Raw genomic sequence first — 14,282 nt, forward strand, 5'->3', positions numbered from 1 at the left:
ATAAAAGAGACTATTGCATTTAATATATTGGAGTACATGAGACACAGCAGCAGTTTGTGTGATTTATTGGGGAGACAAAAATGCACCATAGCGTGTTCTGTAAATATAAGCACAAACATATCTTGCTACATCCCACTGTAAATTTCCTTTACTACGAAAGTGTCTAAATTAATGAGTGCAGGAATAATGGATTATCTTATACAATAGGTTCTATCACAAGGTACTTGGTCATTAACATGGGAGCACAATTGACTGTCCTGACAAGGGCTTCAGATGATGGTGACATGGAACAAAGCAGCATGTCCCTTAGGGTATGGCCTGATGCCCTTGAGCCTGCTAGGGTCCTGGGGAGACTGGAAAAGGGCTGCCTTGGTTTCTGTGCTGCAGACCACCCTCTCTCAACCACTCCTGCATCTTACAGACAAGACTGACTTGCATCTCTCACAGGATACCCTCCCTTCACCTCACTTTTTTAATGTGTATCAGACACAAGACAAGTGATTCCTGTGTTGTAGTGTCTGAATCCCTCTCATATTGGATTCTTAAGTCCTTCTGATCTCCTTTAATCTGGAGCTTGGGAAAAGGGAGAATTTCTCTCAGTTTCTTTGGACAGATTCCCAAAGAGAAAGAAACAAATAGGTAAATAGATAAATTTTTGAAAACATTAATTTTTACTTGTGATGAGGCTGACAGGAGCTGGCTGATGGGAGGCACTGTGGCATGTCTGTTATCACATCTCCTATGAAGTTTGATGGAGCCAGCTGGCAAATACCAGCGACTCTCCTGAGTTCATAGCTCACCCTGTTTGTGTTGACATTTCTGGCAAGGAAAGGTAAAGAGTTATCCCAGCTGCAATAACCTGTGAGCTCTCCCTGTGCATTTCTCTTCATTTGACTGAAATGAAAGCCTCACTCAGCAGGAGTGAATTGAGTGCCAGCATTTGCCATTGGGACTGCTTGGCTGGGGGACCTGCAGGAGGGGGATGCTGTGGGAGATGGCACCTATGAGATCCAGCCCCAGATCCATCAGTGCACACCAGGGGCCTCATAGCTCTCACTTTCCTTTCCTCCCTCTTAAAACCTGACTTAGCTGTCACCTGGCTCCCTCCAAGCACAGCACAGAGCTGCTGTGAGGTGCTGCAGCCCCCAAGGCAGCAGCAGGCTGAGCCCTGCCCTGCTGCTGGAGAGGCAGATGCACACACTGCTGTGCTGGATTGCACCAGGGGAAGGGCTCCTGAGGGACTGACACACCTGTGAGCAGCTGATGGGCCATGCAGGGAGTTGTGCTTGACCACTGCTGGACACACGCCTTGTGAAGCCTTTGTTCTCTCTGAGAACAAAGCAAACAAAAAATACTTTCTCGTCCTTATATATGACAGTTTGCCTTCAAAGAGAGGAGAGGAAATTAAAAAAATTAAAGGAAACCCAAATGATTTGACTCTCGTGCCAGCATCCTATGTTTCCTTAGGCTTTCCTCCAGTGTTTGCTTTGTCTGTACTATTAATAATACTGTGTTTCCCTGGAAGTTGCCTAATTTGTTATTCTTGCCTCTTTTAAAAAATTTGACCTTTAGCATTTGAGCTTTCATAATTGTTGTTAATCTGTTCAATAAGGAAAAATAATTTTAAAAAGGCAAAAATCATAATCAGGTCTGTCTTCACTCTTTTACCACTATTTTCTCTTAAGACATTTCCCCCCACCCTTGGGAGTGCAAACCCCTGGCTGCAGGACTACTGGGAGCACCTGCCTCCTCCTTTCTGCATCCACTGCAGCCTTGTGCAGAGGCAAACACGCCTCTTGTTTTGCATTAATCCTTCATGTCCTGCCCTTCCCATTGCCTTTTTGACCTGGTATTTGCATTCAGTAGCCACAGTCATTGTCCAGCTCAGCCTCCCAAACCCAAGAGGTCGCTGTGTCACATATTCCCTGGAGATGTGCCTGGGGTGCAGCTTTCTTATTCAAAACCTCAGGTGTGAGATGATATTCCTGTGATCAAAGCTGGCCTTTGACTACCTTGTACTTTGTTATGTAGTTTACAGCTTCAGAGTTTTAAATCTCCAGATATCTGAGTGATGGGAAGTTGTTTTTTTTTCAACCCTTTTCAAGTAATTTCACTCTGTCATTGTGCTTTTCCTGAGCTGGGTCCAGACCAGTCCCTGTCCACTGAGTGTCCTCTTCAGAGACACCTCATATGGTGCAAAGTGAACAAACATTGAGGAGAAAGCTGGAGGCCAGAAAATGATTCCTTTCCTCTCATTTTAGCCACGTATAAGATGAAAGAATCTTTCCAGCACCTGATGCTTGAATAATTCTCCTCTTTAATGCCTGAAAGCTCTGCTCAGCTCTGCCTTGCTGGCTGACTGAACTCGCGCTGCCTGCGTCTCCTTCCAGGATGACAGCCAGGAAATTATTACAGTGCAATTTAAAGAGCATAAAATACAGGATGAGCAGATGGCAGGTCACGTCTCCTTGCCGTGAATAGCCCATGTCACCGTGGCTCTGCCTCAGCCCATGCTGGGCTGTGCTCACTGGCTCCAAACCAGAGGCATCACCAGTGGAGATGATGTCTGTCAAGGCAACGTCCCAGCAGCACAGACCTTACCACTGTGGCAAAGAATTTGGGCACTGGCAAGAAGCTTTAGTGACAATGAGCTTTAAATACCTGCTGTTAAGATAATCACAATAATCTGTCTGCCAGCTTTTTTCCTAATATGCATTTTCTAATTCATTGTGGGAGGCAAAATCCTTTGACTGGTGGAATGAAGACATGGCACTGTGACTATAATCTACATTGTTAAATAAGTGGAAGGAGCAGCTATCAAGAGCTGAAATCCTACCCAAAGCAGGATAGCTGCCTTCACAGACTAATTTTTTTTTTAAAAGGCAAGAAATTAGTGTTTTCATAGGAAGGAATTCCTTGATGGGAGGAATCCTCACTTCCATGAAAGGGATTAAAAAAGTGAATACTGCAGTTGTAGGATTTGCTGAGGTCCTGATCTTTTAGAGTCTGCCCTTGGAGCAGGATATATCTTACCCTCTGCTTCTCATTTACTGCTCTCTGGACTGCTGTGCAAGAGGCTGAAATAGCCATTTATGATCTTTCTTGTCATCCCAAAGAGGTGCTTTTGAGAAAATTAATTTCTCTTCTATCTAGTTGGGAAACTCAAACAGAGATCTGTCATGTATTGGCCCTTGGTGGAGCAGTCAGGTTGATCCCCCTTCATCCTTTCAGCATTAATTACAAAACCCCTCTGCTCCTGTGAGCAGCACTTTGCCCAAGAAGCCTGTGTGCTTCCTATTAATCAGCAGCACAGCTGGGTGTGTCTGATGCACAGGGACACACCACAGTGTCAGTGCCATCCTTCCTTTACTACTGGTGGTGCTGGAACAGAAGACAGACCTGGGATTCACAGAGAATGGAGTAGAATTTGATAGGAAAGCATCTTCTCAAAAAAGCAATTGAGGAAAACATGACATCTAAGTGAAGCACTGAGCCCTGACAGCAGGGCCAGCAGGTAAGTGATGTGCACTGAGAGAAGCACAGCTATCCAGAAATCATTCCTTGCACAGTTCATTTTCAATTAATGAAGGTGATTGGGTTTTTTACCTTTCACACTCAAAGCCCTCTCTTGTTTCCTGTCCCCCTGAGGTGAGGGAGGAACAACTTGTCACCCTGCCCAGGTGTCAGCTCGGATCCTTGGTCCACCAGCAGTGCCTGATTTGCACGAGACCTGCTCATGCAGATTTGGACAGAACCTGAAACACACCTTTTCTTTATTCCCCTTTAGGTGAAATCTGCTGTAACCTCACCCCATTCCCTGGTGAACACATCTGTGCCCTGCAAAGGCTGCATTTGACACTCCTGTGGGCAGAACCCTGTGAGAGGCAGATGTTTATGGAGCTGGGACTTGCAACTCCCTGGTCACCTCTGGAAATGGCTCTTTCGAGGACGTTTTCAAAGCATGTTTGCAGAGGCTTGCATTGCTGCTACTCTGCTCATGCTGAGGAATAAATTGGATTTGACTATCTGCAGCTGCTTTTGGCACCTTTCACTAGTGAAGAAATTCCTGTTGTGATTTGTGAAGAAATAACCACCCAAAATCCTTAATTTTATAAGAGGTATTCCTGGGGGGGGAAAAAAGGCACTTTTCATATAGTCTGGCTAAATGTAGCCAGTTTATTCAGCTGGGAGCATTATAGTTTGCATTTTGCATTTCTAAGAATTGAATTTGCTAAATGGAGCACTTCCCACTGACAGAGTCAGCACTGGGCTCTGCTGTCTTTTTTTTTCTTTTCTTTTCCTTGCAAGTGGAAACCATTTTCACTTGTATCACAGAGCTTCTTAGCCCTGTTGAATCTGGCTTAGTGTTTCTCAAGGGACAGAGGCAGGATTACTAACAGCTTCCCAACCCACTTTAGTCTCTCCCTTCATAACACAAACTCTCAGCAAAACAGGCTCGAGCAAGGTCTTTGTCCTGGATGACTTTTTGCTAAATAAGTTAGCAATGCTCTAGTTAGCAAAATCTCTTATCCCCTGTGGATGGGTTCAGGCTTGCTGGTAGAGTGCAGCAGGGCTGGGACCAAGGTAATGTGAGCAGTGCTGACAGAAAAGCTGTGGCAGGTTTAAACCTTGGTGCAGCCAATTCCCAACGTGTGTCCTCAGACCTGCCGGGGAGATAAAGAAATATTTTGATCTGAATCAGAAAAATCTGTCATTTGCTCACAGGGAAACTGAAACAGGTCCCTCTTTTTCTCCCTTTCACAGATGAACAGACAGAATAAGCTGTCCACCTTCAGAATGTGAGTTGACTTTGCATTTCAAGAAGAACATTTGTTTCTTCTCCATGAAATTTATTAATAAATATGTTTTTCACAGCAAGCTTAGTTTCTAAAAATATGTATCCTAGGATTAGATAGATTTTTCTAAAGACTTCTATGGAAGTTGAATGCTGTAGGATCCTGCAAAAAGGAGCAATTATATGTGAAAACTTATTGTAAATTCTTCCAGATTAGACTCTTTTCTTTAAAAGAAAAAAAAAAAGGAAAAGCTTTTTCTTATTCCCATCATTCAGTGAAATGAATCTTTAGATGACAGATACTGGACTCTGACAGACATCTCATCTTGTATTGAGCCTAGTGACAGTCTGAAAGAAATTGCTCATCTGAGTCAACAGCCAGCTTCCCTGACTGTGTTTGTCTTCAGTGCTAATTTCATTTCTTTGCTCTGTTTTCCTGGAATCTGGGCACGCACACTGACCTGATAAATAACTGGAGCTGGCAATAAAGATAAAGGAAAGTTCTACACTTCAGAGGTCAAGCTAGCCTCCAAATCATATTTGCCCTAATGGAGAACAAATTCAACACCACCAAAAGTCAAATGAATGTTTAGTCACCTGAGAAAATACCATTATAAGCTGAAATGAGCTCTCATTATTTTTTCCATTTTATTTCTTTAATTTCTCCTTGGCTTCTTCTACAAAACTAAAAATAGGGGCATTAGTCACAGGGTACTTCAGAGGCGCCCTCAAGGCAGAAGGAAGGTTCTAAGGTAAATCACAGCTGGTGACTCTTAAAATGGATGAAATCGCTTGCATTAGGCCTTCAGGATGCATATTTTCATTTACTTGATTTATTCCTATTGTTTAAGCTGTGATGTGAAGTGGCACAGGCACGATGGAGCCAGGCTGATGAGGAACTTTACAGTGAGCTGTCAGGGCAGAAAATCCCATTGCAAAGAGATCCTTTCCTCAGGGCTGTTTGTGAGGGTGGTGCAGCAGAAAGCTGAGAGAATGATTTAAAAGGGAAAAAAAAAAAGAACAGAAGATGGGGACGTGGGCAGGTAAATTACCTGACATGCTGCTGGCACCAAGGCACTGGACCACCCTGGTGCAAACAGCTGCAGAGCTGGGCACAATCAGAGCCAGGTTATCCCTCCCAGGAGCTGAGCAGGGTGTCTCAGCCCCTCATCCTGCTCCTCACAGGAGCTGATTTGTCTGCAGAGGTGTCCCTTTCCCACTGAAGCTTATCCCTTCCCTCTCTGCCCAGCCTGGGAGATGCTGGTGACCTGTTTCCCACTGATATCTGCAAGCCTCCCTCTGCCTTCTTCCACCCTTTGAGTGTGTGAATGTGAAGGCTGAGGGCTGTCTAATACAGTATTTCTGACAGCCAAACCTGTTTGTTTTGGTGCCCAAAAGGACATTAGTAAATACCTTTTTTCTGTTGTTGCTGATGCCATCAAGTCACATTCTATGTCATTGTATCACCAGCATCCTACAAAGGGCCTCCTGGGTGAGGCACCTTGGCAATAATAATGTCTTTTATTGATAAAGATGCTTCCTTCTGGAGAAATAATGGAGCTAGCAGGGCCAAATAGTACCTAAATGGCATGTCCAAGGCCTCCTCTTGCAATTTATATCTGAGAAATTCCTTAAACCATGTTTATTTTGCAAAACATTGAAAAAGAGTAAGGAGTTACTGTGGAAGTAGATATTAGCAGGGCCTGGGGGAAAGCAGAGAACCTTTTATGTATCTCACTGTGCCCCTGTAAAATCTCAGCACTCTCTTACCTCACTTGATATATATTTTGTGGGCATACAAATCTTAATTTGTTATGAAAACTTTTCTGTTTAAATGCAGTTGTGAAATTCATCAAGGGCACCTGCAGAGCTTAAGTGTGTACACAAAGGATGGAATATTTTGTGTTCTGTGGGTGTCAATTATTTATTATAGAAATATCTTCGTAATGAAACTTCATCTGATTTGTTCATGATGGCAAAAGTGATTCTGGATGATTGACTTGCATGTTAATGTGGTACATGAAAAGTGTGGACACATCAGCAATGTTTGAGTTTCTCTGCTACAAAACATATGTGCACCATAATAGAGCTGTCAGCAAGTTGTAATGAAGCTGACTTTACTTAAACTGATCTTTTTTCACCTATGCAAGATAGTGTGTGGGTTTTATAGTAAGTTACATTAGATCAGCTAAGTGAGGGCTGCCTTACTGTATTTTGTGGCTTTTTAAAAAATTCGTTTGTGCTGCCTTTGTAGTGGGAATTCATTTGGTAGAACTTTCCAGTAAATTGCAAGAGAAAAATCCTCAAACTAAATCCCCAAGCAACTCCTTGCTCCTGCTTCAACAAAATAAAAATAAATTCGGAAGAAAAATTTTATATGAGTCAGAATTATTTTCTCTTCAGGAAGAAAAATCCAGGGGATATCGTGGTTTGTTTCAATATTAACAGGTATTGATTTATCAAACATCTTAGTTTCTAGCCAGCTGTATACAGAGGCCAGCAAGAGTTGTGGTTTTTTTTCCTATTTCCCCCATGAAGAGGTCAAAGACAGCTCCATGTAAGAATGTGATTTCCTAACAAAATATATCCTTGAGGACTAAAAGGAAAATTCCTTTCTGGACAGGCAGGCTTGATGTTTTTCAGTTGTAATGACATATTTATTTCAGGCTAAATTTGGCCAAGTGTTTATAAGTGCACACAGCATCACAGATGTAAATGCAATGTTCATTGTTTGGCTGGGGGAGAAGGATGCTCCTGGCATGAAAACAACCAAGGGGAGGACTCTGGGAGTTAATTTGCTATCCTGGGCACTTCTCCATATATCAGTAGAAGGAAGAGTACTAAAAAGGCTGCCTCTCAGATTTTAATAAGAAAGTCTGTGAAGATTGCATTTTGGCTTACAGTACAATATTTCATTTTCCTCAATCCTTTAGAATCTTTTCCAATAATGCATCTGTGTGTACATTTTGTGGTGGCAAACATGTTTGAGGTCACTCAGTCAAGCGACATTAAAAAAAAAAATTGCTAACAACAAATCTAAAATGTTGCTGGTAGATGGGTGCAATAGCTCATCTGGTAAACAAGCTGTTACTGAAAAAATATTACTGGTACTGTGGATGACAGTCATGGCAACTGAAAAGGTTAGTTCAGCTCCATGTCACCACTGCCATCAGGAGGCAGATGGTTTCCAGGTAATCCCAGTCTGACTGGCCGTGGCTGCTCCAACAGCAAAGTTAAAGCTGTTTTTCCTGTCCCTGTGTTTAGCAAGCTTTAGCACACCAATCCAATAGCCTGTTGATAACTGGTAATAAATCTCAAAACCTCAACCATTCAAAGTAAATCCTTAGCTCTCACCCGGCACTCTTTCTTGATCTTAGAATTTTCTCTAATCTTAGTATGGAGCTGTGTTAAATGCTGAGCTCTTATTCCAGCCATGCAGTAGAACCAGAGTTCCTGGAGGCTCAAGGCAAGAGAAATTCTTACATGGTGTTGATTTTAATTTTCTTCCCAATATTCTGATCCTGGCTGATCAAGTATTTACTGCACCAGTGTTGTGTTTCCTGGGAAATATTTGCAGTGGTGGGAAAATATTCTATCAATACCTGGACTTAGCAGCAACACCTGTGTCAACACTCCCACTTGGGTAAGAAAGGTGCATTCTCTGTTAGCAGGCAGCAGGACAGGCAACCCAGCAAGTGCAAACTGCATCCCTGAAAATTTCTGTCACTCTGTCTGGGGTGGCAAAGAGAGACTTTGTTCTCTTGAGCTGAAAGCTCAGAGCTGGCCATTGCTGCTTTAACTCAGAGTGTGCAGAATTGAGTAGAAAATGTCATTACTTTTATGTTAAGTAAGTAGAAAAGTGCAAATAAGAGAATATGCAGCGGGTTTTAAACTCTTGAGGACAAAATAGGTCTGTATAAGCTCTGCTGTAACTTATTTGCCAGTGAGGCCAAATTTCATCAAAAAAACAGCTCACAGAAATTATTTAAATTTAATTATTTTAAACTTCTCTAAAGGATCTGACTGCCCAAAGTTTTTGTGCTGAGGTATTTGCTATAAAAAGTATCATGGAAAGGTGACTCAGAATAAAACTTGTTGGTGGGTAGAATTATGGATTTAATATGTTCAACGCCATTAATTGTATCTGCTGTTTACTTAGTGTTTTACAGGGTCAAATCATCATCCTCACTGATTTATGCATCCCTTAAGTTCTTTTATACTTTGTGATCTTGAAGCAGGACACTGAGATGATAAACCTGATGTTACCCAGAAAGTCAGAGGCAGCAAGGTTGGTCCCACAGTCACCAGAGGCACTTGGGGCTTGCTCCTCCTCCATTTTACTATTCATGGACACCTCTATTGCCAAAGCTTAATTTAGGTCATTTTTCAAGAAAAGACAGGCACTTTCTGTGGGTCTGATGAAACAGAATATGTATAAAGCACAACCAAAAATGATTTTAGGATGAATCAGAAATGTTCAGTTCAGCTGGGAGAATTGACACCCAATAGCCACTGACACACAGAGATAAACTCAGAGCAGCAAACAGCCACCAGCAGTTTAGGTTCTCTTTATATCCACCTTGGGATTTGTCTGTGTTCTTGAATATATTAAGCACCTGTGAGTAATGAACAAACATGTAAAAATTACTATGTTTTTTTGGAGGGACAGTTAATGAGCTGAAGAAGGGCTAAATTTATTGAACAAGTCATTTATTTAATGAACAGTTTGACTCAAAAGTATGGTGCCTCTGTTGTAGCTTGTAGCTGGACCTAAGGGGGCTTTTTATATTTTACTTTGGTATAAACTGCCTCCTGTGTATTTTAGTGCTGCAGCAGCATTCTGGCCTTTTCAGCAGGGTGTGAACAGTTAGATAATGACAGCAAGCAGAATGGAAACTGTGGGGTTAAGTTCTGGAGCAGCCCCACTGCAGCCAAGATACAGAAAGAATAAAAAAGGGATTTGAACTTGTAATTGCAGTAGCAAAAATATCCTGGAGACTGATGGAAGGGATCTCATGTGCTGTCCTTCAGGCTGTGAATGAAGCTTTGTCAGTGGCTCAGGTGAAGCCTTTTTGGAACACGAGCTCCTGTGCCCTGCTGCAGCCTGTTCTGGATGGGTCTGAGGCTGCCTGGTGTCCTGTGGCTGGATCTGTGCAAGCCAGAGGTTTGATCTGTTTGGGCAGTTCTCATTCACCTTTTACTCCTTGTAGACACTCCCAGAGCAGCCATGGTGCAGACAGGAATAGCAGAGTGTGATGGAGAGGCAGCTTGCCTGTTCTCAGGACAGGTTGTTAATTATTAGCTTTTCCTCAGGTGTCTGGGACTGGTCAGCAAATGCTTGACTTGGCTGGTGAATCCCATGCAGTAATTCCTATGCAGTTTCCAGCCTTTCAGAGCTTAAAGCTAGATCTTCTGGGAGAAAAATTTAGGTTTCTGTCTATTTGCTGATGCCTGCAGTGGTGTTTCAAAGGAAATGGCTGACCATAACTGACACATACAAAAGAGGCAGAGCAAACCCACAAATCAGCTATGTGATGTTGTTCCAAGGGAGAAGGCACCTCCTCAACCTGCAGTGTGTGCAAGGGGGCACAGCCCTGCTGCCTCACAGCCATGGGAATGCCTGCTCCAAGTTGGTAAACAGGATTAATGAATGATTGCTTTGTTGATTAAAAACATGTAGCATCTGTGGACTGTGGAGAGAATATCAGGTGCCAAGATGGAAATGTACTAATGTGCTTTGAGCCCTGAGTGGAGGTGCAGCCTCTGGAACTGGGAAAGGATCTGGTAAAGAGTAGAAAACCGATCAATAAGGGGCTCTTGGGGAGGAATGTTTGGTGCTGGTTAAATGGTCAACCTGCAGGGAGCTAGAGAAGGAAAAACTGTATGCAGAAGGATGAGCAGAGCTGCTAAAAGAAAAAGTGATTTAGCTGTTAAAAACAGGACCATACCCATTTTTTTTTTTTTTTATATTAAAAAAGAAAAGAGAAAACCCAGAGTGGATAAACCATCAATTTTCCTACATTTTAAATGAGATCTAAAAGAGAACTCAGTAATGGTATTGGTTGCCATGGTGTTTAAAGGTGCAGCTCCACAGACACTTCAAATAACAGGAGATGCTTTTATCTGCCTATGTGGCTGAGTTAATTTTCATCTGCTGGAATTATTCATTTACTTTGCTTTAATTATCCTATATTGGCAGTACCATAAAAGGGCCTGATCCTGCCATTTAATACAGACAGTACTCTTTCTGAGTCCAGAGGGAGAAAGAAGGATTAGATACAAGCTGAACTACTCAGGAGATGCAAATGGGAATGCTGTGGCTCTGGGCTTGCAGAGATGCCCCAGAAGTCTGCTTATACAGTGGTTAGGGCAGAACTGGGCAGAGAAACATTGCCCAGGCTCTGGGATGTGAAGGTGAAGGCAAATCCACAGAAGAGCTGCTGTGTCCTGTTAGCCACAGGTGCTGATGCTCTCCCAGTTCTGTTCAGGGGGACTGTGGGGGGTAGAAGAATCTCTCTTGTGTCCTACAAGGTTTTTCCCCTGTTTTGCTAAAGCAGTCACATCCCCATCTGGGCCAGGGGACCTTGGTGAAGCTCACAAAACCTGTCCCTTGCTTTATTCACCTCCAATCCTGCCCAGCCAGGCTTTTGAGCTCACTCCTTTTGCATGCCTTCTGTGGCACTGGCAGTGTTTATTGACCAAATAAAAAGGCTACTGGTTAGATTGCCAAATCCCTGAATTGCTGTTAGATTGCCAAATCCCTAAACTTTGGTTTGGGTTTTGAAGTGCCAAGCACTTGACTTCTCCCTTGGCCTCCTCTCTTGGTACCTGCTGGGAGGCTGTTGATAGCAGCACCACTTGGGTGAAGGCTAAAATCCCTGCACTCCAGATTGCAGTAGCATCTCTATGCCCACAAGGAGCCTGTTTCAGATCCTGGTTCATAGACAAAGTGCATTGATCCTGTGCCTTACTACCTTTGGATCTCATCAGCTTAACTCCCTCTGTCCCCTTGTGTTTTGGCTAAGAACAGCCATCAGTACTGGCATTGCATCTCTAAACACAAATATCTCTTTCCTGTGCTTGGCTTTATTTAAAAAAAAACAGGAATGACCCAAAAGAGGAAAAGCTAGAAGCTGATGATGTGAGATGATGCAGCCCTGTGTTACTATAATAGGGCTGTTGTTTGAAATGGGATATCAATAAATACATTTATAGTGTTTTCTCTCACAATAACAGTTGTCACATAATCTGCAATGAAATGGCATTCAGAGTCTCAAGATCTTTTCCAGCACCCTGTCTATGCTTTATTTTATTGATGTTTTTCCTTGTTCTCCTTAAAAGCATGAGTCAGGAACCCTGTGTTTTTAAAAGCAGTCCCAGTTGAACATATCTTTCATTTCCTTTGGATTACATTAATTGCCTGACAGCTAAAAGTGATCTGGGTTTTTCAGTCTTCAGCTCTGGACCGCAAGGAATATTTACCAGCTACAGCAGATTTATAAAGATGCCACCGAGATGCCTTGAGACTAACAATCAGAAAACACAGCAGCAAAACAACACTATTTTTCAAGGTTAAATGCTCAGAATGCTAAAAAAGGAATTGCACATAATAAAGCCAAGCAAAGGTTTGGATTCAGCCCATATTTTCCTCTACTTTTGTCCCATAAAAACGAAAGTGCCAGTGGTTTAAAAATTATTGCACAGCATCACACAACAATTAAAAATTTAATAACAGAGCTTTAATTTTAATTTAGTTTTGGTTTTGTAGTTCAGATGTCTGTTAGTGTCAACCCCCCTGCCTCTATTGCACACTCATTTCCTTGTGGTGCAGGCCTGGCTCTGTGTCTTTATAAGACTGGCTGGAAGATGCAATGTAAAGACCAGCTAAATGGAAGGAGGGATTGACCAGGCTGATGTTAGCAATTTGGAACTTAAACCTGTCCTGCATGACTTTGAACAAGCCACTTAGTCTCCCTGCACCCCTTTTCCCTGGTGAAAAGTGCAGTAATAGCACTCCTCATTCACAGGAAGATCACTCCTTTGGGAGGTTCCCAGGCACGGTGGCAACAGGATCAGGAAAGGGGTTTGGACAGAGGGAGTACCCTGCAGGTGTGTGCTGGGGAGGCAGTGACACCAAATTTGCAGGTTTAAATCCATCATCAACTTTGCAGCTTTGTTTCAGTGACAAAAAGAAAAGGCCTGATTCTCATTCAGCCACAGCCACCACTTCTTGTGTATAAAAAACCCCATCTTAAGGCCCTGCATCACTGGCAGAGATGCTGCTCTTGGGCTATAGATGTTTTTGGGTCTGTTTCCCTCCCTTGAAGCAGGGACTGAGGTTCCCATATACACAATATGAAGATGTTCCCTGCCTTGAAGTGACTTTGTGTTTGCGAGTGAAAAATGAAACTTTAACTTCAAGAAATAGACATTTACAGATCTCAGTGTAATTTATAAGTCAAAATGTTCTGTGTACAAACACTATAGAGCTGAACCATCTAAATCTGGTCTGCAAAAGCAATAGTAGCCATTATTTACTGATACGCAGTGAGAAGAGGTGAAGTATTATGAATTCTTGTCTGAGTGACCTTGTAGCAATTGTTTGCCACTGTTCCAGATAAATGCTGCACACTTGCATATTTATAAATGATTGTCATTTGAAGGGACAGGGCTGGCTCACAGGAGATGACTCTTGGAGCAGCACACCTGATCCATCCTGCAGGTCTGAGAGCCAGGGAGAAGTAAACTACTTCCCAAGGTCAGTTTAAGTAACAGAGGTGTCCACATCCTGGCTGTACTGGTCTTAGTTTGGAGGCCATCAGCACAGACTGGCAGCGGCGGGGGAAAATCTGGAACTGGTAGTTTTTTCTTCCCATCAATGCCTCACTCTGAACCTAAGAGAGGCTCTTGTGGACTGCCAAGCTGGCCAAGTAAGCCATCTTCCTGGGGATAGACAAAACTGCCCCCAAAGGTAGCTCAAGCTTTCTCAGGTGAGGAAATTGTTGAGTCCTTTGCTGGTGCCTGAACTACATCTTTGTAGCACCACAAGCCTGTGCTAGGAGCAGGTTTGGACACCACCTTGACGAGGAAAAATGGAGGAGGGGGGGGAAGTTCCACAGTGCTTTAGCCTTCCACTAAGAACAATTGAGACATCACTGACAGGCACTGCTGTCTTTCCAAGCCTTCCATGAGATTTCCCTTAGGAGGGGGATTAAGTGGAGTCCATTTGCTGGCAGATTTCCTGCAAGATGCCGTGCCTGCCGCGGGACAGACCATGGAGGAAGGGCAAAGCAGCTGATTTGGGGTGACCTGTGCCTCAGCAGCTCCCTGAAATTGGTTTGCAGCAGGCATGGGATGCAGGAGCTCCCAGCAGGGCTGAGGGAGAGCTGCAGGCTGTTTGCAGCTCAGCACAGTGGGTGGTGGTGCTGACAGCACTCAGAACAGGGTCAGCCCTGCCCATCACACAGGACAGAGCAGTTCACAGGGA

The sequence above is a fragment of the Zosterops lateralis genome (genome assembly GCF_965231275.1).
Source record: "Zosterops lateralis genome assembly, chromosome: 15".
NCBI classification, from domain to species: domain Eukaryota; kingdom Metazoa; phylum Chordata; class Aves; order Passeriformes; family Zosteropidae; genus Zosterops; species Zosterops lateralis.